This window comes from Cavia porcellus, unplaced genomic scaffold (assembly GCF_034190915.1).
Source record: "Cavia porcellus strain 051 isolate PalLab524CR breed Dunkin Hartley unplaced genomic scaffold, mCavPor4.1 scaffold_30, whole genome shotgun sequence".
In the NCBI taxonomy this organism is placed as follows: Eukaryota; Metazoa; Chordata; class Mammalia; order Rodentia; family Caviidae; genus Cavia; species Cavia porcellus.
In genome coordinates, this window is record NW_026947513.1 from 44,008,689 (window position 1) to 44,035,452 (window position 26,764).

Genomic DNA, 26,764 nt, shown 5'->3' on the forward strand with positions numbered 1-26,764 from the left:
TAGAAGATTTAGTATTTTGGTTTTAATATTTGTATCTTTGATCCATTTATATTTTTGTTTAGAACATGTTAACAGGCATGGGTTTAGTTTTACTTTTCAGCATATGAATAGCCTGTTTTTATAGCTTCTTTTAATACAGAAACTTTCTTCCAGTGAACATGTTTGTCCTCTTTATCATAGATGATATGACTGAATGTGTTTGCAGATGTAGTTGTATCTTCTAATCTATTCCATTGATTTTAGGTATATTTTAATTTAAGTTCCATGTCAATTTTATTGCAGTACTTTGTAGTATAACTTCAAGCCCAGGGTAGTAATGCTTCCTGCCTTGAATTTGTTCCTCAGAATTACCTTTGCTATTCTGGGTCTTTTCTGGTTCCAGATGAATTTTAGGAATGATTTCTCTATATTTATGAGGTATGCTAGTGGCATTTTGATTGGGATTTCATTACATCTGTGGAACAATTTTAGGAGAATGGCCATTTTCACAATAGTTGTTCTTTGTTCATGGAAACAAATAGAACAAAACAAGAACAACAAATATTGTGAAAATGGCCATTCTGCTAAATTTTTTTCCACAGCTTTAATGCAATTCCAATCAAAATGCCACTAGCATACCTTCCATGAACAAGGTATGTCTTTCCATTTTCTGAGATCCTCTGGAATTCTTTTTTCAGAATATTATAATTTTCCCTGAAAAGAAATTCTACTTCATTTCTTAGATTAATTTCTATGTATTTTATTTTTAGATGTTATTTTAAAGGATATGATTTCTCTTATTTCTCTCTCAGGGACTCTGTTGTTTATGTATAGCTATGCTATTGATTTTTGTGTGTTGGCATTGTATCCAGATACATAAGTGAATTTTGTTATTATTCCTAGGAGTCTTTCAGTGGAGTTTTTGGGAACTGCTATGTGTTGTATCATGTCATGCTGAAATATTAATAATTTAACTTATTTTCCTATTCATACTCTTTTATTTCACTCTTTTTTCTAATTGTTCTGGCTAGTATTTCCAGCACTATATTGAATAGGAGTGGTGATAAAAGATTTCTTTATTCCTGATTGTAGACTAAAGGTTTTCAGTTTTTTTTCCTTTTAATGTGATAATGGGTATTAGTTTGTCATAGATGGCTTCTATCATATCAAGTTAAAGACCGTGAATTCCAATATTATGTAAGTTTCTTAGCATGAATAAGTGTTGGACCTCATCAAAGCTTTTTCTGCTTGTGTAGAAATTATCAGGTGATTCTTATTTTTGCTCTATTGATAAAGTGGGTTACATTCATTGATTTGTGTATTTGAACCATCCCTGCATTCCTGGGATGAATCCCACTTGATTGTGGTGTATAATATTCTTTATGATTTGCTGCATTCTGTTTGCCAATATTTTATTGAAAATTTTTGCATCTATGTTCTTTAGGGAGATTGACCTGTATTTGTCTTTTTTTTTCATTGGGTCTTTCTCTGTCTTTGGTATTAGAGTAATACTTGCTTCCTGTAATGAGTTAGGGAGAATTGCTTCTCTTTCAATTTCATTGAAGAGTTAGAGGACTGTCAGCATTAAAACGTCTTTCAATTTCTTGTAGAATTCCACCGTGAATACATCTAGACCTGGGCTTTTCTTTTTTGGTAAGTTTTTAGTTATATTTTCTATATTGCTAATTAAAATTGAGTTATTCAGCTGTTTAACATCTTTTTTAATTATATTTTCTATTTTATTAATGAATTGAATTATTCAGCTCTTTTACATTTTCTTGACCCAGCATTAGTAATTCATGTATTTTTAGGAATCTATCCTTTTCTTCTGTGTTATCAAATCTATGATAGTGGAGCTTTTGAAATAAGCATTGATGATCTTCTGTTTTTCCAGAAGGTCGATACAGATTTCAATCTTTTCATTCCTTATTGTACAAATTTGAGGTTTCTTTCATTTTTTATGCAAGGTTGTGTAGGGGGACTTATCAAATGTACTTATTCTTTTTTATATTTATTTATTTATTTATTTATTTTTGGTACTGGGGAATCAAAATCATGACTGTGTGCTTGCCAGGCAGACACTTACACCACTGTGCTAAACTTCCAGTAATTTTATTTTTTCCTTCAAAGAACAAAACCTTTAATTCACTTATTCTTTGTATTATTTTTTTAGTCTCTATTGCATTTACTTCTGCTCTGATCTTTATCGTTACCTCCCTTGCTTTGGCTTTGTTCTTAACCTGCTCTTCTTTTTCCACATGTTTAATGTGTAGCATCAAGTTTTTCATTTGTGTTCATTGTATTTCCTGATGTGGGAATTCAACACAATAAATTTTCCTCTAAAGACAGTTTTCATTACATCCCATTGCCTCAGGTGTTTTAACTTGCTTGTAGATATTGTTTAATTTCCTCTGTGACACACCGATTGTTCAGGAGTGCATTATTAAATTTCTACCTGTTTCTTTGTTTTATGCAGGTTCTTACGTCATTCATTTCTAATTCATGGTGCTATGATCTGATAACATGCATTGGATAATTTCAATTTTTTGCATTTACTTAAGCATAGTCTGTGGACTAGTATATGGTCTATTTTAGAGAATATCCCATGTGCTTCTGAGAATAATGTATGTTCTGATGTTGTTGGGTAAAACACTGTGTTCACACACTAACCTCATTTAATCAAAGTGTAGTTTACTTCTGTTATTTTTTTTGCTGATTATCTATTTAGTTGAACAGTCTGTTTCTGTCAGTCAGGTGTTAAGGCCTTTGTTATAATTGTGTTGTTGCTAATTTGACTTTTCATTTCTGGAAACATTTGTTTTGTATAGCTTAGTGCTCCCTAATTTGGTGCCGAGATATTTAAGATTTTCTTTTTCTCTTTAAGTTTTCCCCTAACTAGTATGTAGTGACCTTTTTTATCTCTTTGTGTCATTCTTGGTTTGAAGCTCACATTGTCTGAAGACAGAATAGCTACCCCCTGTTTTTATGGTGCGTGGGGGATTCCTGTTGCATGAAGTACTGTTTCTATCCTTAGACTTTCATTCTATGACTTTCCTTTCGGATTATACTGGTTTCTTATATACAGCATATGTGTGGATGTTGTTTCTTGATCCATTCTGCAAGTCTGTTTCTTTTAATTGGTGAACTGAGGTCATTTACATTTAAGTTATAAGTGTTATTTATTGGTTAATTGTTGATATGTTATCTTTCTGCTGTTACATCTTTATTTTTCAATTCTGTTTAATTGTCTGCCTTGCTTATTGTTTTTTTTCCTATGTGTATCTAGACTATCTTTCAGTATTCTTTGCATGGTTGGTTTGAGGATCATGAAGATCTTCAGCTCTTCTTTGTCATGGAAGTGTCTTATTTCTCAGAAATTTTGAAGGGCAGTTTTGCAAGGTACATTAGTGTAGGTTGTAAGTAATTTTCTGTTAGGACCTGAAATGCTTCTCTCTATGCTCTTTCTGACTTCATTCTTTGTATTGAAAATCTCCTGTCTTCTGATAGGCTTTCTCTTATAGGTGATTTATTTCTTTTCCCTAACAGCTTTTAATATTCTCTTCTTATGTTGCCTTACTGGGATGTTGGCTATTATTATATGTTGCTGTAGTTTTATTGGTTATGGCTATTTGTTATTCTACACGTTTAACTTATCTGTATCTCATGTTTATTCTCAGGTTTGGGAAATGTTCAGATATTACTTCTGTAGTTAGTTCTTGACACCAATTGTTTTGTCATGTTTTTTGTTTATAACTATAGATCTTACATTATTTTTCTTTGTATCTTTGTACTAGCTGTAATCTTATCTTTAGGCCATAAAAGCCTATCTTCACTTTGACTGAGGCAGTTTTGTCAACTTTTGATGGAATTTTTGATTTCTTGAATATTATTTTGAATCTATTTCATGCATTTGCTTTGTTTCTTATATTGATCATTCAAGCTTTCCATCTTTTGGCATTGTTTCTCAAAATTTTTACCTATTTCTTCTTTAGATGTATTCAGTATCTCTTTAATTACATTTATCATTTTTGTTCTTTTGCTCGGAAGGTAATTTCTGACTTGACTTTTTTCATAGCTTCCCAGAGTTGTTTCTTTACTTCAGTTGCTATCATTTCAGGAGTTTCTTGTGTGTGTCTTACATTTTCTCCTATATCCATATCTTATAGGCCTGCTTTGTGTGGGCTTGTAGTTTGAGACTAGATTTGGTGCTATTTTCTTTTTTGTCATTAACTATATTCCTTTAATGAAACTAAAGGCAAGGTCTCAGTCATTTCTTGGGTTGGGAATACCTATCTCTATTAAAAGGAGTTTCCCCAGTTGAGTGGAGATCCTTAGACAGACTTTGCCATGTGGCTTCCTGTCACTTGTGGTCACTGTCTCGGGTCCTCCCAGTCTCAGAGCAGTGCGTCAAGGCCTCCTGGTGGGGTGGAAATCACTGCATACCTTTTCAGCTCACAAGCCAATTTACGAAGCTGTAGTCCACTTGGGTATTGCTGGATATGGCCCCAATAAAGCCCAGAGGAACATTCTGATGTGTCCTCCAGTGATGTGTGACACTGGACAGGGCCTTACCAGTCTTGGGGTGATATACTACAGCTTTCCTGTGGGATGGAAATCACCGTGCACCCTTTTGGTCATGAAGGAAAATGCAGGCTGCTGTTGACCACTGAAGAGTCACAGGATGGGGCTCAAGTATGCCCACAGAGACATTTCAGTGTGTCCTCTAGTAATGTAGGACACTGAGCAGAGCCCTACCAGTCCCTCAGCTAGATGCCAAAGCTTTCTCCTGGAGTAGAAATCACTGCATGACTTTTAGACTCACAAGGCTGAATGCAGTTGGCCATAGATCAAGAGCAGTTACGGGATTGGGCCCAATGAGGCCAAGAGGGGCCCTCTGTTGAGTCCACCAGTGATTTAGAATACTATGCAGGGCCAGTCTCAGAACAACACACCAAAGCTTCCTCATTTGATCCGGCCTGCAGATCAACATATCCAGAACTCCTGGAAGGGTAAACGAGGATTAAATAAAAGACATGGGGGAGACAAAATAGATGAAGGCAAGTTGAGATAATCCAATCAAGCCTTTGGTTTATTCAGAAAATGATCACACCTTTTATAGGCTAAGGGTGGGAGCTGGGACAGGAAGAGGTTAAACAGTTTAATACAACAGGGTCACCGTCACATCCGGATACATGACGTAAACAGGAGAGGATTATGGTTAATGTAGGCAGACGCAGTGCCCATAGAGAGAGGCATGGAGGCAGCAATGCCTGTCACTCAGCTCCCTACATCTCCTCCCTTTTTATATTATTTAATTAAGAGTATGGCAGGCCCTGTGAGGACAGCATCTGTCTTAGGTCAAGGACCTCATTGCATGAACCCAACCAGGCCTTACCTGTCATGGGCTTGCAGAACAGCAGGTGGTCCTGTGCCTGTCTTAGGTGGCCATTGGAATTAACATGCATGTCCTAGTTGCCCGTCTCTGACTGCCTGTCCATTGCCCCAGGGAAGTTAGGCCGCATCATCATATGGGCCACTATGGGAATTCCTTCCTGGTAGGTTTGTTGATCTGCCATCTCCAGCTGATGATAGTGTACCCATTCAGGTACACTATCAGCTGGATGATAGTGTACCTGAATGGGCTTTGCCATAAATGCGTCTATCCGGTTATTAATGAACATCATAATCCTCTGAAAAATACAAGGATTCACAGAAATGAGAAGCAATAGGGCAGCTAGTGGACCCAAAAGGGGCACTAGGTAAGGGAAAAACTCCCCCCCCCAAATCAAGGAGAAGGGGTTGACAGCCATTTGTTGGAGTCTCTGTATGAAGTCATTCTCCTATGTCTTGGAGCATGCCTTGCATAACACTGGATGCAGTCTATTTGGGTGGTGTATGTTCCTCCAGACCAAGAGGAGCCTCTTCCACAGTCATGGGGTTCTGTACATGGCTGTCAGCAGTTGTAGTCTGTTTGGCAGGGGTCAAAATTCATCATGGGTGTGGTGTGGCTCAAGAAGGCTGACTAAGCAGCATAAGGCTCCAGGGAGATGTGTCACCTGTAAGAGAACACAGGGGATTGGGCCTCATGAAATAACATTATTCCTGGGTGTTACATGGGGTCTTTGAAGAACTGTCTACTTGCTTTATGAGGCATTCAGGTAGCCATCTAGCTTCTCTATCTTGTTGAGAGTAAAAACACACTGAACCTCGTCCCCAGATAAGGACTGGGTCAGGGCCATTCCACACATTGGTTAGTGGGTCTCTCCATAAAACAGATGCAAACCGTGTTTGAGTCTGAGTATGCCAAAACCGAGATGCTGCAGAGCAGCCTGAAGCATCCAGGGTCAGAAAATTTAAAATAAAAAGAGCATGTGAAAGGACATTTCTAGGGGACCCCTGGGTGGAGTACCATGTCTAGCTTTTTATTTTATCTATGGTGAATTTAAGAGAATGATGCGCACGTTCAACAATGCCTGAGGATTATAAGGTATACCTGTGGTGTGGAGGATATTAAGGCTCTTACAAAATTGAGCAAAGGAGGTACTGGTATAGCCAGGGCCATTATCAGTCTTAAGCTGTTGAGGACATCCCAGAACTGAGAAGGCTGACAGCATATGGGCTATAATGTGTTACCAGCTTCTCCAGTCTGGAGAGTTGCAAAAATGAAGCCACTATATGTGTCAATAATGACATGTACATATTTTAGATTGCCAAACTCATTGAAATGGGTAACATCCATTTGCCATAAGGTGTTAGGAATTAAACCTCTAGGGTTGACTCCTAGGTGTTGAACAGGTAAGTGGATAGCACAAGATGGGCAATTTTTTACAATTTGTCTGGCTTGCTCATGGGTAATTTTGTAGAGGAGGAGGAGGGTGTGAGCACTGAGGTGGTGTAGCTGATGGGCTTGTTGGGCCTTAGACACCTTGGAGTCCTGAGCCATAAAAACCTGTGCTCGTACAGCAACTGAAGAACCAGAAATTTAAAGGTTAAAAACAAGATGCTGTTTCTCAGCTAGAAACAGCACTGGGCCTCGTGACTCAGTCCTAACTCAGCCCTGAAGGAAGAAAAAAAAAAAAAAAAACCATCTGTGGCTATGATGTTCTCGGGATGTGCTGTGCCAGGGAACTCAGAGATAGAGCCTGCCATTACACTAATCAGGGTTGTAAAATATGTCAGACTCGAGCCTACAGAAACCAGGTGTCTTAAAGACAAGTTGTGCAGAACAAAGATAGTTAATTAACTCTGACCCGCTGGTCACCCCTTATGAACTGACCAATAGCAGATAGATAAGATGCCCACCGCTCCGCACTAACTGTAATGATTGGCTTCTGTAATAAATGCTTACATTGCAGTTTTTCCCCCTTAAAAACACCAGCCTTGCCCCAACTCAGGGTTCTCTTTTTCCACCTGTTTGGAGGACACGTGTACGTGGAATAATAAAAACCCCTTTGTTCTTACATGAGAGCAAGGCCCTTAGAGTCTTCCTTGCGACACCGGTGTTACATTTTGGAGGCCCCAGCGAGATCAAACTGAGATCAGACCTCCTCGCAGAGGGAGACCCCAACGGCACCTCTCTAGGGTAAGTAGTACGGCTGGTTTTTGTTTACTTTCATTTTGATCGATCGCTTATTTTCTCCCCTTTCTTTTACTGCCCTGAACCGTTCATTTTCTTTGGTTCTGATTTCAAAGGCAGTTTGTTTCTCTTGGGGGACGCCCCAAGGTTCCCCTGAGGAATGTTCATCGGTGGCTCACCGGTTCGCGTAGGCAGGTCACTCCTGCTGAGTTGGGCAGGTCGCTCCTGCCTTTAGTTGTAGCCATTACACGGCTACGTTCGTGTAGGTAGATCGCTCCTGCTGAGTTGGGCAGGTCGCTCCTGCCGTTAGTTGTAGCCATTACATGGCTACGTTCACGGTGGAATATTTTGCCAATTCGTTTCCACCTGGTGGTTTTGGTATGTGTGTGCGTGATGCCGGCTTGTGAGCTGTGTTCTGAAATGTAAACTTTTTGTGTTTGTCTGTGTCTTCCCTGTTCATTGTTATTATTCTCTTTTTCTCCAGGATAAGATGGGACAGACAACTTCATCTCCTCTCTCCCTTACCATGGACCATTGGCCCAAGGTTTGAGAGCGAGCTCACAATCTTTCTCTCCAGATTAAAAAGGACATGATTAATGGTGGTACAGCTGAGGGAAAAATGCCCTCCCTACAGTATTGGCCATTCTCCTCCTTGGTTGCCTGTTTAAACTTGTTACTAACTTAGGGGCTTGTTGCCCATTTCTGTTGCAGGATCCATATGACTTACTAGATTCAAGGTTCATGATAAGAAAAATAATTTTCTTTAGCTCAAAACTGCGCAAGAAACAACCTTTGCTTGTGTCTTTAATGTTGTGGTGCCTTGTTTAATATGTAAGTCTTCAACTGATTGCTTGCAACCTTGGCATGCCTTTTAAAAGGAGTATTTTTCTTTCTGGTTAAAAAGTAAACATATGTGCACATATATGTGTATATTTATGGTTTTTAAAAATCATATCAGCTTTACCAAGTGAAAACAAGGTCATACTGTAATTGAGCCAGTTAAAAGTTTATAGTTTTTTAAAACAATAACAAAAACAAAAAAAACCCCAGCATTTTAATGTGGTAAAAAGACATAAAATAGTTAAATATGATTTAGACTACTAGAAGGTGACTTCAAGGGTTTTGTTGTGAGTTTTAATGTTGTCTGAGAAGCGAGAGAAAAGGTAATTGACTGGTGATAGTAAAAAGGAGGGACAAAGAAAGTGGTTTGTCTTCAAGTAAAAATGTCTGGCTGTGCCAGAATATGAAAGAAGATAAAACTTGCAGGTATATTGTAAGTTATAGAAAGCTCGAGATGATGTAAATTTTATTTGTCTTTGTTATAATACTGAAAACAGCAGGTTTGACAAGAAGTACTTGTGTTCAAAATTTGACAGTATTAGATCAGTTTTGGTAGATTTATTTATAAGATTCTCAACCTTTGCTGCAAAGTTTTTCCATTAATATGAGATTATAGATGATAATAGAGTTAAGATATAAGTTCTCACATGTGCTGTGAACATCTGGGAGATTATATGGCACAATTTTGTCACCTATGAAAAAGCTTCTTTTTGTTATTATGTAATTTCAGTAAAATGATGGCCTGCCACGTGGCACCCTGGGACAAAAGGTGATGTGCCATCCAAAAAAAGCCTGCTCTCTAATCCAGAATGTCAAAACCATGTTTTCCCTTTGTCCCACCCCAATTGGACATCCAGAGGTAAGGGGGTTTCCGCAGCAACACCAGTTGTTCTCTTTGCAACTCAATCGGCCCCACATGTTAGAAAAAAGTTTACAAAGGTTTGAGAGTTTTTGAGAAAATGCCCCTCGGCCAGGTGATAGAGATAACACAAGAGATCTTTTAAAATTTAGGAAGAAAAAACACCCTGAGATAGTGCTCCTCCAGTTTGTGAATGACTTGTTAATAGCCTTGACTCCCCCCCCCCCCCAAATCTTGTAAGCTTATTGAGAGGCAACTGAGAAACTGTTAAGGACTTTGGGGCAATTAGGCTATAAAGTCGCAGCTAAAAAGGCCTGATCGTGCTGTCAGGCTGTGGCTTATCTGGGCTACAAAGTGCAAAAAAAAAAAGGAGGGCTTTGTCTAAAAAGGAGCCCAGGCTATATTGCAGATCCCATTCCCAGAAACTAAGAAATAGGTGCGCGAATTTCTGGAAGCTGTGGGATACTCCAGGCTGTGGATTCTAAATTTTACTGAAACAGCTCACCCTCTATATGGCTCCCTTAAGGGAAAAACTCACTAAACTGGACTTATAAATGTAAATGGATCTTGCAGCAGCTCAAGTGGGCCTTAACAGAGGCCCCAGCCCTGGGACTCCCTGATGTTACCAAGCCATTCACTTTGTTCATAGATAAACTCAGGGGCATTGCCAAAGGAGTCCTAACCCAGGACATTGGCTCTTGAAAGAGGCCTATATCCTATCTTTCCAAAAGGCTCAATCCAGTAACAAGAGGGTGGCCTCCATGCCTAAAAATTCTGGCCACTGTGATAATGCTACTTAAAAGAGGCTAAGAAACAGAAGATTTCAGTAGTGACCTACCACAGTTTAGAGACTCTTATCAAAACCCCTCCCGAAAATGTAAATGCTAAAATCTCACACTATTAGGCCCTGCTCCTAGACCCAGAATTGGTAGTTTTCAAGACTTCTTCAGCTTTAAACCCGGCCACCCTTATGCCTGACAATGACCTGAGAAATTTCACAGATGGAAGCAGCTTCATCCAGAACAGCAGAGGCAGATGAGTGGCCGGGGCAACAGTGACCACCAAAAGGAGGTACTCTGGGTTAAGCGGTTAGAGCCTGGCATCTCTGACCAAAAGGCGGAGGTCAATGCTTTGACTGAGGTACTAAAACTAGCCACAGGAAAGAGGGTAAACATCTATACTGATAGTAGATATGCTTTTGCTACTATACATATACATAGAGCCATCTATTAAGAGCAAGGTCTCTTAACCTTGGCCAGAGCTAAGATTAAAAAAAAAAAAAAGAGGACTCCACAGATCCTAGATTTGCTGGAAGCATTCTGGCTGTCAGCAGATTGCTGCTATTCACCTGAGGAAACAATTTGGCAGATCAGGCTGCTCAAAGAGTAGCAATCACATCAGAGAGGCCAGCCGAGAAAGTAACTGCTCTGATGTGAGTTCCCCCAACCTTGTCAGAACCAGTCTACACAAAAAAAGACTACTCTGGTTGTTGTGAGCCATCTAACATAGTTGAAAACCCAAGTATGTATATGGAGCAGTAAGCTGTACTTTATCAGGGGCTATTTGAAGTCCAGCCTCTTGTAAGGCAACCTGTAAGTCCTGGTAGCACCTTAGAGTTTGGTTTTGATCATCTCCTGCCAAGAGGATATTGTCCATATAATGAATAATATAGATATGTGGCCAATGATCTCTGACTGGTTGTATTGCAGTGGCTACAAAAGACTGGCATAGTGTGGGGGAATTAGCCATACCTTGCGGCAAAACTCGCCTTTGAAATCTCTGCATAGGGGCTTTAAAATTAATTGATGGGAGACTTAAGGCAATACGCTTTTGGTCCTTTGGATGTAAAGGAATAGAGAAAAAGCAATCTTTAAGATCTATGACAATTTTTAAAAAATCCCAAGGGAATGCCACTGGGTGAGGGGAGGCCTGGCTGTAGGGGCCCCATTAAGACCATTGTCTTATTTATTGCCCTAAGGTCTTTAGCAGCCTCCATTTCCCTGACCTTTTCCAGATAACAAAGATAGGTGTGTTCCAAGGGCAATTACTAGGGACAATGTGGCCTGCATCTAACCAGTCCTGCACAAGCTGCTGTGCGGCTGCAAACTTTTCAGAGGTAAGGCCACTGATTGACCCATACCGGCTCTACTGACAGCCATGTAATTTGTTTAGCATGGATCGCAGGAGTGTCAATGGCCCCTAAGAAAAATGGCCTAACTCAACTTTAGCATTGTTAGGGATGGGAATGATGGGATCAGTAATGCCCATGTTATTTTTTCCTAAGCTCTGTTTTGGCAGGTAGCCCTTATTAAGCATTTGCATTGTGACAACATTATTAGGGCTTCCCATAATTAATCCCATTTGGGAGAGTAGGTCCCTACCCCATAAATTAAGAGGCAGACTCTCTATGACATAAGGTTGTAAGTGTCCCTGATTACCTTCTTGATCTCTCCAAACCAGTTGTTTGGAACTGCGTTGTGGATTTTTTGAGTGTCCAATCCCTTGGAGGTGAGTTAAGGTTGTTTCTAAAGGCCAGGCAGTAGGCCACTCCTCCTTTTTGATAATGGAAACATCTGCGCCTGTATCAATGAGGCCTGAGAAACTTTTTCTATCTAAAGATAGAGTCATGAGGGGCTTTTGTTTGGAGATACGTTGGGCCCAATATACATCAGAAGCTCCAGGAAAGGAGTTCCCCCTATAAGGAGTTATGGATTTATTAGATGTTTGACCCAACAGCAATAGCAGCAATTGAGCAAGGCGTTGCCCTGTCCTAACTGGTATGACACCAACAAGGGGAGAAACCATGACTTTTATTTCTCCTGTGTAATCACTATCTACTATTCCTGGTAGAACTTGTAATCCTTTAAGCATAGTGCTAATGCGTCCAATAATAAGTCCAAAAGTCCTGGGGGGAGGGAGCCCATAGATTCCTGAGGGCATGATCTGAACACCCATGTCAGGGGTTAATACTGTGTTGGAGGTGGAACAGAGGTCCAACCCCGCAACTCCCTGGGGTTGCCTTGAAGAGGTCTGAAATGGATGGTTTTTTGCTGGGACAAACCTTGGAGCCCCACAGGTTTGTCCGGAATTCGGGGCCTGGGGCCAGCCCCATAACCTGTTTCCCTGTGGAGGAAGAGGGTTACCATGAACATCTCTTTTGGATTTGCACTCATTAGCCCAGTGGTCTCCTTGCTTACATCTAGGACATAGCCCTGGTTTTTTTGTAGAGGACTAATTTTGATTTTTTCTTTTGCACTCATGAGCTGTGTGGCCACTTTGGCCACATTTGAAACAAATGGCATCTTTTTTAGGACGAGAAAGGGATTGTGTAACTATGCAACCTTGTTGTGTTGCAGCCATGGCTAGGCCTTGATAAACTGGCCTGATATCTGTACATAAGCGGATATAACCGGATAAGTCCTCTTTTTTTGCGATGTGGTCAAATTGCAGCCTGACAATCTGAGGTTGCATTTTCATAAGACAATTGTTTAACCAGGGCAGAGTTTGTTTCTGTGGAGCCGAAAAGACGCTCTGCCACCTGTAAGAGGTGATTGACAAAGTCCAAAAAGGGCTCTTCAGGCTTTTGTTTTATTTGGGTGAGAGATAAGGTAGGCTCGCCTCCTGAGGGGAGCCGTTTCCATGCTCTAATGGCTGCCATATTAATCTGGGCAAAGAGGCCCAAATCGAACTGCATTTGGGTCTCTTTTGTGGCAAAATCTCCTGTTCCTGTAAGCATAGCGAGGGTCCAGGGGTTTGGCCATGTGGCATTTCTCTGGCTATGTCCTCGCATTGATCAAAAAATTCAGATCTCCATAATAGATAATTGCCTCCAGAGAGGGTGGTTTTTGCTAAGTCTTTCCACTCATTAGGAATAATCCAACCCTGAGTCAAAGAATCTAGAACTGCAATGGTGTAGGTAGCAGTCGGGTCATATTGAGAGACTGCGGCCTTTAACTCTTTTAAGGCTGCCACAGTGAAAGGTGTGTGTATCCTAATAGCTTGTGGTTCAGTGCCCTCTTCAACATCCCATGGGGGAGTAAAGGCCTCTGTGACTGGGAAAGCCATTTTAGGCTGGCTGCCAGAGGCAGGCACCATGTTAAGTGCACTACAAGGCGTGCTGGAGGCAGGCTCCATCTCAGGGACACTATAAAACTGTGTAGCTCAGAGGGCCTGCAATTGAATTGAAAGATTTTGGCATTCTTTTTCTAGCTGTATCTGTTTTAAAAGATCCGTTTTTCTTTGCTCTAATCCCACTAATGTGCTAGAAGGTTGAGTGCAGATGCTGAGTGCATCATCATAGTCAGGCGACGGCCTAATAGCGGCCGGTGCTGCAACAGGGTTAGGGTGCTATGTAGAGGCTTGTGTTGGTTGTTCCCAGTTGACCTCCTGAGAATCAGAAAGGCTGGGGTCTAAAGGCTTATATGAATCCCCAATTGGCCATGGAGGCACAGGGAGTGGCGGGCTGCCATCCTGGGACCTGCTGATCATGTCAACAGGTGGAAGTGGTGGCAGATCACCATGTATGAGGACCTCTAACAGGCTATCATCCTCTGCATCTGAGAAATCAGAGGCTTCAGATTTTTCTGAGGATGGTTTTGAGGTAGATTTAATGGAGTCACGCAGGGCAGTCTCACCTAGTGCAACTGTCTCCTCAATCTGAGGCTCTGCATGCCTCTGGGCAAGCAGCTCAGAGATTAAATTCCAATATGTAAAGGTGGTCACAGGAACCTTTTCTGGACCAAAAACTGTATAATAATCTTTTAAAGCATCTCTTACTCTTTTCCACCTCTTGGTATCTATAGAACCCTCTAGGGCAAACCTTATGAATAAATTGAAAATACTACAATAATTCTTTTGTTGCAACCCTTACCCCTCTTGTCTTTAGTGCCTTAAAAGACCTCCCACGAACACTTCATGTTCGTTCAATACTTGACCCATGTCCGGGAAGGGAAATGGGGTTGCCGTTCACTCACCATGACTTGGGCAGGACGTTGGGTAGTCATCTGTGCAGGTCTCGGTACTTAATTTAATGTCCTGAAGCTTTAAGCTTTAATCCTTGATTCAGTTTACTCACTCCTCGGCCAAGGTCTCCTGTTCAATTTGCTTTCATTTTCAGTTTAAGCCGGCTGTCTCTCAAACGGCTTCCTCGTTAACTCCTCTGTGCCAGGAGCTCCCACGCTGGGTGCCAGTTGATCCAGCCTGCAGATCAACATATCTAGAACTCCTGGAGGGGGAACGGGGATTAAATAAAAGACATGGGGGAGACAAAAGAGATGAAGGCAAGTCGAGATAATCCAATCAAGCCTTTGGTTTATTCAGAAAATGATCACACCTTTTATAGGCTAAGGGGGGGAGCTGGGACAGGAAGAGGTTAAACAGATGAATAAAACAGGGTCACCATCACATCCGGATACGTGTCGTAAACAGGAGAGGATTATGGTTAATGTAGGCAGACGCAGTGCCCATAGACAGAGGCATGGAGGCAGCAATGCCTGTCACTCGGCTCCCTACACTCATTGGTTTGAAGTTGCTGCCCCCACTTTTAGCTCACAAGGCATAACACAGGCAGCAATGGGCTGCTTTGGAGTAGCTGGGGGGAGACAATGGTTTTCTTTAATTAAACTGCATGTGTAATCACTAAGGAGAGAAAAACAGAATGTATGAAGATTACTTTGAGAAATACTGGGACTATGTTCACTAGGTTAGACAAATATCAACCTAGTTTTCATTCCTTCGTAAGATATTCTCTGAAAATTAAGTGAATTTATTGACCTTCTCTACTTCACAATTATTAAATTATTGAAATAGACACATAACTTTGAGTCTTTCTAAATGTTCAAAGAATTCTTTGGTTTTTCTTTCAATTAGGTTAAAATTACACCTTGGTTGTTTAGAATATTACAATGTAAGTTGTGATGGCAATGATGCACAACAATGTCTTTAGTTAAACTTAGGTTATCTTATTTATCCCCCCCAAAAAACACAATCCACCTAGTAGTATCAACACTGAATGCCTGTCATCTAAATGTTGAAAACCACTCATCTTGTATTTCTGTAGACTTTACTATTCTGATAATGATTTTCCTTTTTTTATGCAAAATAGACCATAACCATAAAACCAATAAAAATCTTAAATATATCCAAAGTAATAGAATCATGCAAAATGATCTCTCAAAACATAGTGATTAAATAAGAAAGTCAGCAGAAATATAGTTAGAAAACAACAAATTTTCTGTTTTCTCTCTATTATCCAAATAAACATTTCTTAGAACGCAAGCCATGCAATGTTCAAGCTTATGTATTTAATCTACATCCCTCAACATTATGATCTCAAATTACATCCAAATTCCTACTACTGTTTCATATTTATCTTTCTTTAAGGTGTTACTCCATTCTTAGCAACAGTATATTTCTTTGAAATTATTCCTCCAGGAATGGGGACATACACCATTTTCAGGACTTAGCTACTATTAATTGTGCTGCTGTAAACATGGGAATTCATACATCATTGTGGCTTAATATTTCTAACTCTTGTGGCAAGGTACATAAAGGTTAATAGCCATATAAAATGTAAATTACAATTGTAGTATTTAAGGACTCTTAATTCTGATTTCTACAGTGCTTGTATCCCTTTACACTCGAACCAACAAAGAAGAGTGGTTCCTTTTTCTTCACAGCCTCACTAACTTTGCTATTGGTGGACTTGCTGGTGGTAGTCATTCTTCCATGGGTGAAAGAGAATGCTGTTGTTGCTCTAATTTGCATTTCTGAAATGTGGGTTGTTAGGGAAAAATTAAAAGAAGCAGAGGTAAGAATTCAACATGACAGGTTTATTTCGAAACCAACTGAAAAAACTACTCTGGGCTTCAGGTCTGACCAGCCATGCCCCTGCAGGCTACAAAGACCTTTAGAAGTTCGTGAGTATCAAAGGAAAGGCTGTAGGAAAAAATAACACTAGAACTTTTGAGGGCGAAAGCTCAGTATGGAGGCTGGCTATCTACTACAATAACAGATTGAAAACATACATAGAATTTTGTTTCATTTGTTAAGAAAATTATCAAAATTTATTGGAAATTCTCACATTTAGATGTGTTTCTGAGACTTCTGGACCTTTAACACTGCATCTGAAGCCACATTAAAATGCATAATATGGGGAAGGTTTTAAAGTGGTCTGTGTTGTATTGGAGTGACAGTGGATAGATACTGTCTAAAGTGATACTGTAAATTTTTTCATGTATTTATTGGCTGTTAGTGTTTCTCCAACTCAAAAATGATAATTCATTTTAGAATTGATTCTTTAAATAGCGAGTTTAATTTCTTCTGTGTTTTTCATATATTCTGGATGTTACTCTTTGTCTAACAACAACTGGCCATTATGTTTTCCCATTCTATAGATTTAGTATTCACTTGGTTGATGGGTTCTTTGTCATGAAGCATATTTAAATATAATATGATCCTATTTGTGGATTCTTGGTATTATTTCTTGCACAATGGAAACTTTATTTAGAAATTCTTTGTATGCAGCTTATGTTTTGAATGTTTATGCATTTTTGTCTGCCAGCATATTAAGTGTTTTTGTTTTAATGCTGAAATTTTAGTCTCATTCTTTGTATTATTATGTATGGTATCAGTTATGGGAAAAAGTTCAAATTTAAGCATGTTGGGCCATTTTTTTGCAGTGCAATTTGTTCATCAGTCTGTTTTTCTCCAAAGAAAATTTGGCTTCTTTGTGCAGGTCGTGTAACTGTGTCTGTAGTTGTGTTTCTACCTTCTCTTCTGTGTGACGGGTCCACAATTTTTATTTTTACTTTTTTAAAAATTTTATTTAAAAGGAAAAAGAGAAAAACACAAAACAAAACAAAGCAGTGTTAGGGTACAAGTAATACAGAACTGCAAAAAAAAAAAAAAAAAACAGTAAGAAATCACCAGTTAATAGATTGCATATTATCATCTTAGAAATAGTTGCTCAAATCACAGTAGCAAAGAATACAAAGTGGACATTCAAACAGTGAGACTGCAAACAGTTGTGTTCAATGATCCAACCAAAAATATTAATATGGTCAGCTATTTAACACCCCTAAACACACTTGCTGTTGTATCCTTTAGAGTTCTTTTTTTCCCTCTCTTTTTTACAACAAAATTTACACATTTTGCATTTTATTACTCCTTCGTTCTTACTACTTTGTTTGGGGGGAGGGAGAGAATAAAGTCAAATATGGCAAAACAAAGCTGTCAGTCAAAACCAAGGAGAGACAAAGCACATGATGTAAAACAGAGTACAAGGTTATCAACAATGGTTATCAACAATGTCTCTTGTTTCCTTAAAAAGAATTGTCTATCTCATTAGATATTATAAAGTTGAACAAAACAGTAGAGAACAAGAACAATAAAACTTAAGCATTGTAAACATTACAGGACTTCCAAAGAGACAATAAGTCACACCAGAATGGGCATCTTAGTGAATCTTATTGCCTTCAAAGTAGTTGCCTATACCCTCAAACTTGATACTATCATACAGAATGGAACAGAGTCTAATCAGTCAAAACAAGATCATGGGAGTATTACAGAACTTCAAAACAAGTTAATAGGAAATCACAAAAGTTACCATTATATATCCTGCTAATTTTTAAAATGTTTCCCCTTAATTAAAACAAACATAAGAAATAACTAAAAAAATTTTTTAAAGAATAAGGGAGAGATTGAGATAAAACAGGATATAACAATATAATAATACAGGTCAAAGCATGACTGTTTCAGCAACCTAGCACTTCACCACCAAATAACCCGACTTAATAGTAGTTACCATAGTGTCTGTCTTTTTCCTTGAAATAGTTGAATAAAACTTCGTATACTATAGCTTCAAATATTTCCATATCAAGAAGCCCAGAATAAAGACTTTCCAATTAATAAGTGAAAACTTTATAAGGCTTCAAGGCCACATAATGGGGAATCATGATTACCACATATTTTTATATATTTGAATCATTACTTACATTAGGGAAACTATTCGGTATTCACACATGCGAGATTGACTTATTTCACTTATGAGTATGGTCTCAAGCTGTGCCCATTTATTGATAAATATCTCAATGTGATCCTTCTTTATAGCTGAATAATACTCCATTGTATAGAAATACCAAAAATTTTTATCCATTCCTCAGTTGATGGACACTTGGGTTGTTTCCAAGATCTGGCGATTACAAATTGTGCTGCTATAAACATAGGTGCACATATATCACAGTGGTATGATGCTTTCAGTTCTTCTGGGAATATGCCTAGAAGTGGAATAGCTGGAATAAATAGGACTTCCAATCCCAGCTTTTTGAGAAATCTCCAGGCTGACCTCCACAAAGGCTGCACCAGTCTACACTCCCACCAACAGTACAGGAGAGTTCTCTTTTCCCCACAGCCTCTCCAGCATTTGTTGTTGTTGGTTTTCTTGATCCTGGTCATTCTTTCCGGAGTGAGAAGGAATCTCAGTGTGGTTTTAATTTGCATTTCTCTAATGACCAATGATGATGAACATTTTTTCATGTATTTATTTGCCATTTGCATTTCTTCATCTGAGAAGTGCGTATTCATCTCAGATGCCCATTTTTGGATTGGATCTTTGAATTTTGGGGGTCTGAGTTTTTTTAATTCTTTATATGTTTTAGACAAGAGTCCTTTGTCTGAGAGAGAGTTTACTAAAATCTTTTCCCAGTTTGTGGGTTTTCTTTACACTATGCTGGAAATTTCTTTTGACGTGCAGAAACTTTTTAATAAGAAGTGGTCCCATTTATTGATTCTGGGAAGTATTTCCTGTGCAGTTCGAGTCCTGTTCATGAATTCTCTACCTACTCCTATGTCTTCAAGGTTTCTACCCAATTTGTCTTCCAAAAGATTTAGTATTTCTGTTTTAATATTCAGATCTTTGACCCAATTAGATTTTAATTTAGTACATGGTGATAGACATGGGTCTAGCTTTAGTTTTAGGCAAATGGAGAGCCAGTTTTTCCAGCACCATTTATTAAAGAGACTGTCGTTCTTCCAGTGAACCTGCTTGGCTCCTTTATCAAAGATAAGGTGGTTGAGTGTGTTTGTAGTTGTGGTTGTATCTTCTAATCTATTCCATTGATCTTCGGCTTTGTTTTGATTCCAATACCATGTTGATTTTACTACTGTTGCTTTGTAGTATAACTTCAAGTCAGGTATTGTGATGCCTCCTGCTTTGTCTTTGCTGCATAGAATTGCCTTTGCTATTCTAGGTCTCTTCTGGTTCCAGATGAAATTTAGGAGTGATTTCTCTAGATCTATAAGGTATGTTGACAGTATTTTTATTTGGATTGCATTGAATCTATATAACAGTTTTGGGAGAATGGCCATTTTCACAATGTTTGTTCTTCCTATCTATGAGCAAGGGATGTCTTTCCTTTTTCTGAGATCATCTTCAATTTCTTTTTTCAGTGTATTATAATTTTCACTATATAAGTCTTTCACTTTTTCATAAGAGTAATTCCTAAATATTTCATTTTTGTGCTTGCTAATGTGAAGAGTGCCGTTCTCTTATTTTCCTATCTGTGAATTTGTTGTTCATGTATAGGAATGCTATTGATTTCTGAGTATTGGTTTTGTATCCAGCTACATTACTGAATTTATATTTATATCTAAGAGTCTTTCAATGGACTTTAGGGGGTCTTCTATGTAAAGTATCATGTCATCTGCAAACAATGGTAATTTAACTTCTTCTTTTCCTATCTTTACCTCTTTTATTTCTCTCTCTTGCCTAATTTCTCTGGCTAGTACTTCCAGTACTATATTAAACAGGAGTGGTGATAAAGGACATCCTTGTCTTGTGCCTGATTTTAAAGTAAAGGCTTTCAATTTTTGGCCATTTAGTATGATGCTGGCTGTTGGTTTGTCATAAATGGCCTTTATTATTTTGAGGTAAAGACCATCTATTCCAATTTTCTGTAAAGTTCTTATCATGAATAAATGTTGGACCTTATCAAAGGCTTTTTCTGCATCTATAAAAATGATCATGTGATTCTTAGTTTTGGCTTTATTGATATGGTGGATTACATTTATTGATTTACGTATTTTGAACCATCCTTGCATTCCTGGGATGAATCCCACTTGGTCATGGTGTATAATCTTCTTGATGATGCTGCATCCTATTTGCCAATATTTTATTGAGGATGTTTGCATCTGTGTTCATTAGGGAGATAGGTCTATAGTTCTCTTTTTTAGTTGGGTCTTTCTCAGGTTTTGGGCCCACAATTTTTAAAACAATCCAATTCTGTATTGATCTCTGTTCAGGAATGTGAAGCCATTTTATGCCCTTGTTTCCCAGAATTCCTTTTACTGCTAATTGTCTACACTGTTAGGTGTCTTCTATTTCTATGTGAATTTTTAGATTTGCTTTCTCCAGTTTTATTATTGATAAAGTGAATGATGTTATGTGTGGTATAGCATTTAAGCTATATAATTGTTTTGATAGAATGGCCATTTTAGGTGTATTGATTTTGTCTTTTCCAGAAAAGCAACATCTTTTCATTTTCTGCTGTATTCTTTAATCTTTTTCAAAGCATTATTGTAATTGCTTCATTGTAGTGGAATATCATTATCTTTGTTTTTTCCTCCATTACTTTGTTTCTTTTTTTTTTAAATACTGTTGTGAAAAGTATATTTTTGTACTTTTTCCTCTCCACAAGTTTGCTGTTGGTGTAAAAGAACACTATTAATTTTGGTGTGTTGGCTTTCTACACTGGTACACTATTGAGTTGTGTGGTAATTCTCATTTTTGTTATAGTTTTGTGAGTCTATTATGAGGAAGACCACGGCATCTACAAATAATGGTAGTTTCATTTCTTTGCTCTGTATCTATGCTGTCTTTTGTCTTTTTCTTGTCCAATTAATTTAGTAAGTCTTTTGAGAACTATATGGAATAAAAGTTATAAGCATAAACATCCATGTATCCTGAATCGAGAGGGAAAATTTCCAGATTTTTGCAAATACATATGAAGGTGACCATTACTTTGTAACAGATAAATTTACAAAATTAAGCTAAAACAGCTGAAGATTTAGCTCAGTGACTAAGTGCATGGTCATTAGATAGATTTCTGGTACAAAATTACAAGATTAAAATAAGGATCTTCTATTCTTACTTTCTTGAAAGTTTTCCCTTGAATGGATACTGAATATTTTAGATGCTTTTTCTGAATGTATCAAAATGAATATATATTATTTCCTTGATTCTATTATCTGGGGAGCATGTAGTTTTTCCTTAATTCTAGTACCTGGGGAAGTACAGTAAACCATTTCTGCATCTCTGAAGTAAATTTTCCTTGGTCATGCTGTATGATCTTTGTGATACTTTGCTTCAATTTATCTGTTGGAATCTTACTGAAGATCTTTGCCTCTGTGTTCATTAAAGAGTTTAGAAAGTAGTTTTCCTTATTCATTTAGGACCTTTTCTGGTTTTGGAGTTATAGTATTTCTTGCTTCCACAAATTCATTTGGAAATATTTCTTTCTTTTTCATTTTTCAGGAAGTGGTTGAGAGGTATTGGTGGTACATCTAAAGAGCTCAAAGTGAATGTCTTAAAAGCAAGAACTTACTTATTTGGTAGTTTTTTTTTTTATTTTATTACTGACTGATTCTGAAAATTTAGAATTTGCGTATCTCTTTCATTAAACTTTTATATTTCATATTCATTAAAGAATTCTGACTGTTTTTCACAGTTTTACATTATGAAGAATATAGGTTCTCATAGTAGCTACCAATAGTCTTCAGGGTTTGGGCAGAATGTTTGGGATGTCACTCCTTTCATTTCTAATTGTATGATTATCTTATCTTTGCTAGCTTTTTAAAATAAATTGATTATCATATTAAGTATTTCAAAGAAACAACTCTTCAATTCATGAATTCTTTGTATTGATTCTTAGCTGCAATGACATTAATGTGCTCTGATGTTTATAAATTATTTTTCTTTGTGGCCTATACACATTTGTACTATATCTCTTTATATAAGCATTGGGTTTGGATTTTGTTTTTGTTTGCTATCCCAGACCTCAAAATACAGGATTTGAATCTGGTTATTTTTTGAGTACACTGTGATTTTCTTTTATTTTCTTTACTTTTTTTTGTCCAAGATTTGGAACTCAGGACCTTGTGCCTACCATGCAGGTGCTTCTGCTGCTGAACTAAAACCCGGCCTCATTTTGATATTGAAATATGGCAATTTACTACTGTAAACATATCAGTTAGACTTCTTTATTTGTGTTCTATATTTTCTTTATCTCTCCTGCATAGTCTTATGATTGCAGAGGTTAAATTTTTCTTTAATTTCATCTCTACCCATTCATTATTCTGGGGAGTATTATTTAATTTTACTGTGTCTGCATAGATTCTGCGACATCTTTAGTCAATGATTTTTGTTTCCCTTCACTTTGGTTTGATTCTGTGCATGGAATAATTTCAATACTTTTTCAATTTCTTACCTATGTGTTATGCAGTAGACTGTGATCCATTTTGGAAATAAATCCACCATGCTGCTGAGAACAATTTGCACTGTTTTCATAAATATCTAATCTGTAGATCTCTACTATGTGCATGACTTTGAAGGTTAGACTAAACACAAGTTTTTCTTTCCTTTCTTTCTTTTTTTTTTTTTGTTTGCCTAACTGACCTTTACTTTTATGATAGTGGGGCAGTAGATTGCCATTGTCATTGAATTTTTATAGTGTTGATCTGATCTTTTGTCTAATGTTGTATATTTTATGATGTTTAATGTGGTGGTATTTGATGCACATGTATTTAAATTGTTAAGACTAAATGTTGAAATATTCCATGAACCTAGATGCAGTGACTTTCTTTATTTTTACCAAAAAGTCCTATTTCAGACAAAGATAGCCATAAGAGCTCCAGTCTGGTCTATGTACTGCCACCAGCCAGCATGTAACAGTAATACTGTGAAAGTGCCCATACTAAGACTTTCAAATTCATGGAGATTCAGACATAACCTGCCCAGGCATAGGGGCGAGGGACCTGAATTCACTATTGTACGATGCATGGTGCTCCTCTTGCTGACCTGACCATGCCTCGAAGTTCACTGATGCCTCCCGTGAATCACCCTCATGATAGAACCTCAATTGACTGTAACTTTCTTGTTGTAGAATACAAAAGTAGAGTTGACATTTTAGAGTTTGAATTTGGGTACGTCAATAACTACTTCAGTTTGGTTAGAAGGAATCTCTTCTATTTGGCTTCTTTGTCACTTAAAAATCAACTTTGCGTGCAGTCCCAGTAAATCAGTACTAATGTAGAAATTTATTGATGATTGGTCTGTGGATGATGGTGATTATTCTCATAATCAAGTACATCAAAGCATACCTTGATTGAGATGCTAAATTGTTTTGCAATTTTCTGGATAACAATAATAGAAGTTTATGATTTATTCAGGTTTTCTATCAACATAGTGTACTTATATTCTCTTGTAGAATTCTTCTGTTGCCTCTACCTTGGTAAAGAAAAATTTAAAATTGTAAAAGTTGTGATTGCTAAAACACAAATCTGGGCAACAGAGTAATTCACTGTACTTGGACCTGGAATTCGTTTAGACTTATTGGTAAAAAGTAAAATCAAAAAAGATCATGCAAAGTGATAAGAATTAAACACGACTTCTAAAACAGTGATCAATGGTAGAGATGGATTATTCATAGCACCTGAAGTTCCTATAGTTGGAACAATTCATGGTTGAATTTATTCTTGAGACAAACTCATCAAATTAATTAACAAGTTTTCATAAAATATAATATCAGTGATTATGTCCAGAAACACGTAGAAACAGGAGAGCTGTAGATATAAATCAGGAATTAAGGGAAGCTCTAGTATATATTATTAACAAACCACACTTTCAATTAGTACCTTAGCAATTTCTGTACCAGTTAAGCAACTATGATAGGGGCTTGTTGTCACTCAGAAAAACAGAAAATTCACTAATTTTTCTGTTAATTCCCTTTGTTCTCTTACTCTTCAATTTTGCTTCATATAGTCAACTGTATTTCATAAAATCAGTGAATCTATTTCTGATATCAATATCCTTCTAAAAGTTTCCTTTATAGTTATCTTTCTCAACTCACCTAATTCTATTGTTTCACTGATGTTTTTATCTTAAAATATTTAGTTGGTGCTTATTTGTGTATCCCAATTATTATTTACCTCTAGCTAAATCTTTGAGCACAAATATTTCCACTTCATGTGACTGATTGTTTCTCCATGTACTTATCAATTAAACTTTAGCAGTTGTTAATTAGGGCAGTGGTGATCTTGTCTTGAGAATAGTAGGTTTGCATCTGCTGTACTATACACAGATCACTAGTTGTATTACAATTTATTTTATTTATTTAAAGCAGTAAGACACTGCACTTACAGATGCAGTAAAGTTTGTTCCCTAATGTTAGCCTTTTGTCACTTTTGAATCCCCAACAACGTCTCCATACTATAGTTCTTATAAGCCCTTGCTCTTTGAATTCCTTCATACACTCATGATACTAGATATTGTTTCTTATTTGCAAATCTTTCTGGGTATGTTGCTCTGTGTTGTTTCTTCTGCTAAATACATGTCAATGTGAAAGTTTACAAATGTGTATATGTGTCTGCATAAGATAAAAATAGTTGAATCATTTATGATCTTCTTAAACTATTAAACTGAACTGCATTCCAAACTTTATGTATTTGGTACTGAGTGTTACATTGACTTTTTCAATGGTCTTTTCACTCTATGCATTATCTGAACTAATTCATTTCACATTTCTGAGACAAACTGTACAACATTCAAAGTTAAAGGGGAAATTTTTATGAGACTCACAGTGTATAGATATTTTTGTCTATGACTGGTTGGCTCTAAAACAGGGAGAGATGGTAGGATCACATGAGGAGGAGGTAGCATCAAAGAGGAGAATCAGTTCATGACAAGCATTAAACAGCAAGGCATAAGAAACAAACTACAATTGGCAATCAGGGATGACAATAGTCCTCTTTCAGCCACTAATATTTTATTCCAGCTATATATATTTTGCTCAGCAACTTTGGAAGACAAATAATGCTCATGACTAGCAAGCATCAATCCTCAACACAGTGCAATATTTTCTCCAAGGAAAATCAAGATTGTTCTCCTTTTACCTCTTAATTCATTTAACAGCAATGTGCATGGAAATAAAAATACGGTCACTCTAATCTGATTTCTGTAACAATCAGCTATGTGGGAACTACATACTGTTTTTTGGTACTGATCTTTTAAGAATTTCTAATGATTCATTTCATCTCATTTTAAGCAACTGTACAGAACTAAATGAAATTCATTATATCCCAGTGACATGCAAATAGTACTGTGGATAACTTTTGAAATGTACCCAATCTTCAGTTACCTTATAGAAATTACTCTGATATTCAATGAGTTTGGAGTGGATGGTTTGAAATGATCATTCCTATGTCTTTATATTTAGTCATAATTCAGATGAGAGTTCCTTCTATTTTCTGTACTTTTCTTTTTTTCTCTCAAGAGACTTTGCTATAATTTCCACAAAATTTTACATGGAAATATGAATTTACTAAACTTCCTGTCATTGAACATCACTGATATCCTTTCGTGGAATACAGAATTTATCAGTATTTGTTGAAATGGTGTAAATGAAATCAAGCAGCTTTCATATTCTCTTGAATGTTGCATGTGAAGGCATAAGTTTATTAACAAATTTGTCCATGTCTCTGAAAACCTAGATAACATTATAGACAATAACTTTAAGACAAAATATATTCTATGAAAAACAAATATTTGAAATTTATTTTTCAGGTATATAGCTCATCGCCCACTGGTTGCCATATAGTATGAAATTCTGAGTGTGATGTCAGTGCCTAAAATACAAAATAAATTGAAATTTTAAAAATGAAAAAGTTGCTGTAACAGTCCTTAAAATGTAATTAAAGGAAAATTATTCAAAGACTTCAATAATTGTTACATTTTATAGGGAATTGATCAGTGAAAGAGTATAGTAGAATCTAAAATGATATCATATCAAAAACATAAAAAATAAATTAAATTTCATGAAGCTTATCTGCCAGACTTGTGGTGTCCACAAGACAATGAACATTTATGTAAACATCACACTAGAGGACAAAAGTCAATATGGGCAGAAATGTGCAAACATGGATAAGGAACATGAAAAAATAAAAAGCTTATAACTGAGTTATATGAGCAATAAAATGCCAACCCATTTCATAATTTGAATGAAGTGGAAAATTTTATGAAGATAAATTCATGAAAAAATTAAAAGTATTTTATAACAACAAAGAATTAGTAATGCAAAAATAATACCTATTTAGAAAAATTCTTATTTTGAGGGGGATTTACCTTGATTGTTCTATGACGCTGAAGCGTGTAATTCTTCAAACATCAATTTACACATTTGAACCAGTGGTAATATTTCCCAAAATATTCAACAAGTTCTTAGTATTAAAAGCTTCCATAT

General features: G+C 37.1%; 1 long non-coding RNA gene and 1 pseudogene across 1 annotated transcript; one reads left to right on the plus strand and one right to left on the minus strand.

Annotated features, from left to right (window-relative positions):
* The window catches only part of LOC100724446 (UDP-glucuronosyltransferase 2B17-like), a 52,138-nt pseudogene that overhangs the window by 23,427 nt on the left and 1,947 nt on the right, over positions 1-26,764 (plus strand).
* Positions 5,051-14,648, minus strand: LOC134474105 (uncharacterized). The gene is made up of 2 exons (XR_010044714.1): positions 14,228-14,648; positions 5,051-6,035 (listed from the first exon to the last, which is right to left on the minus strand). It is a non-coding gene; the product is annotated as an uncharacterized LOC134474105 (long non-coding RNA).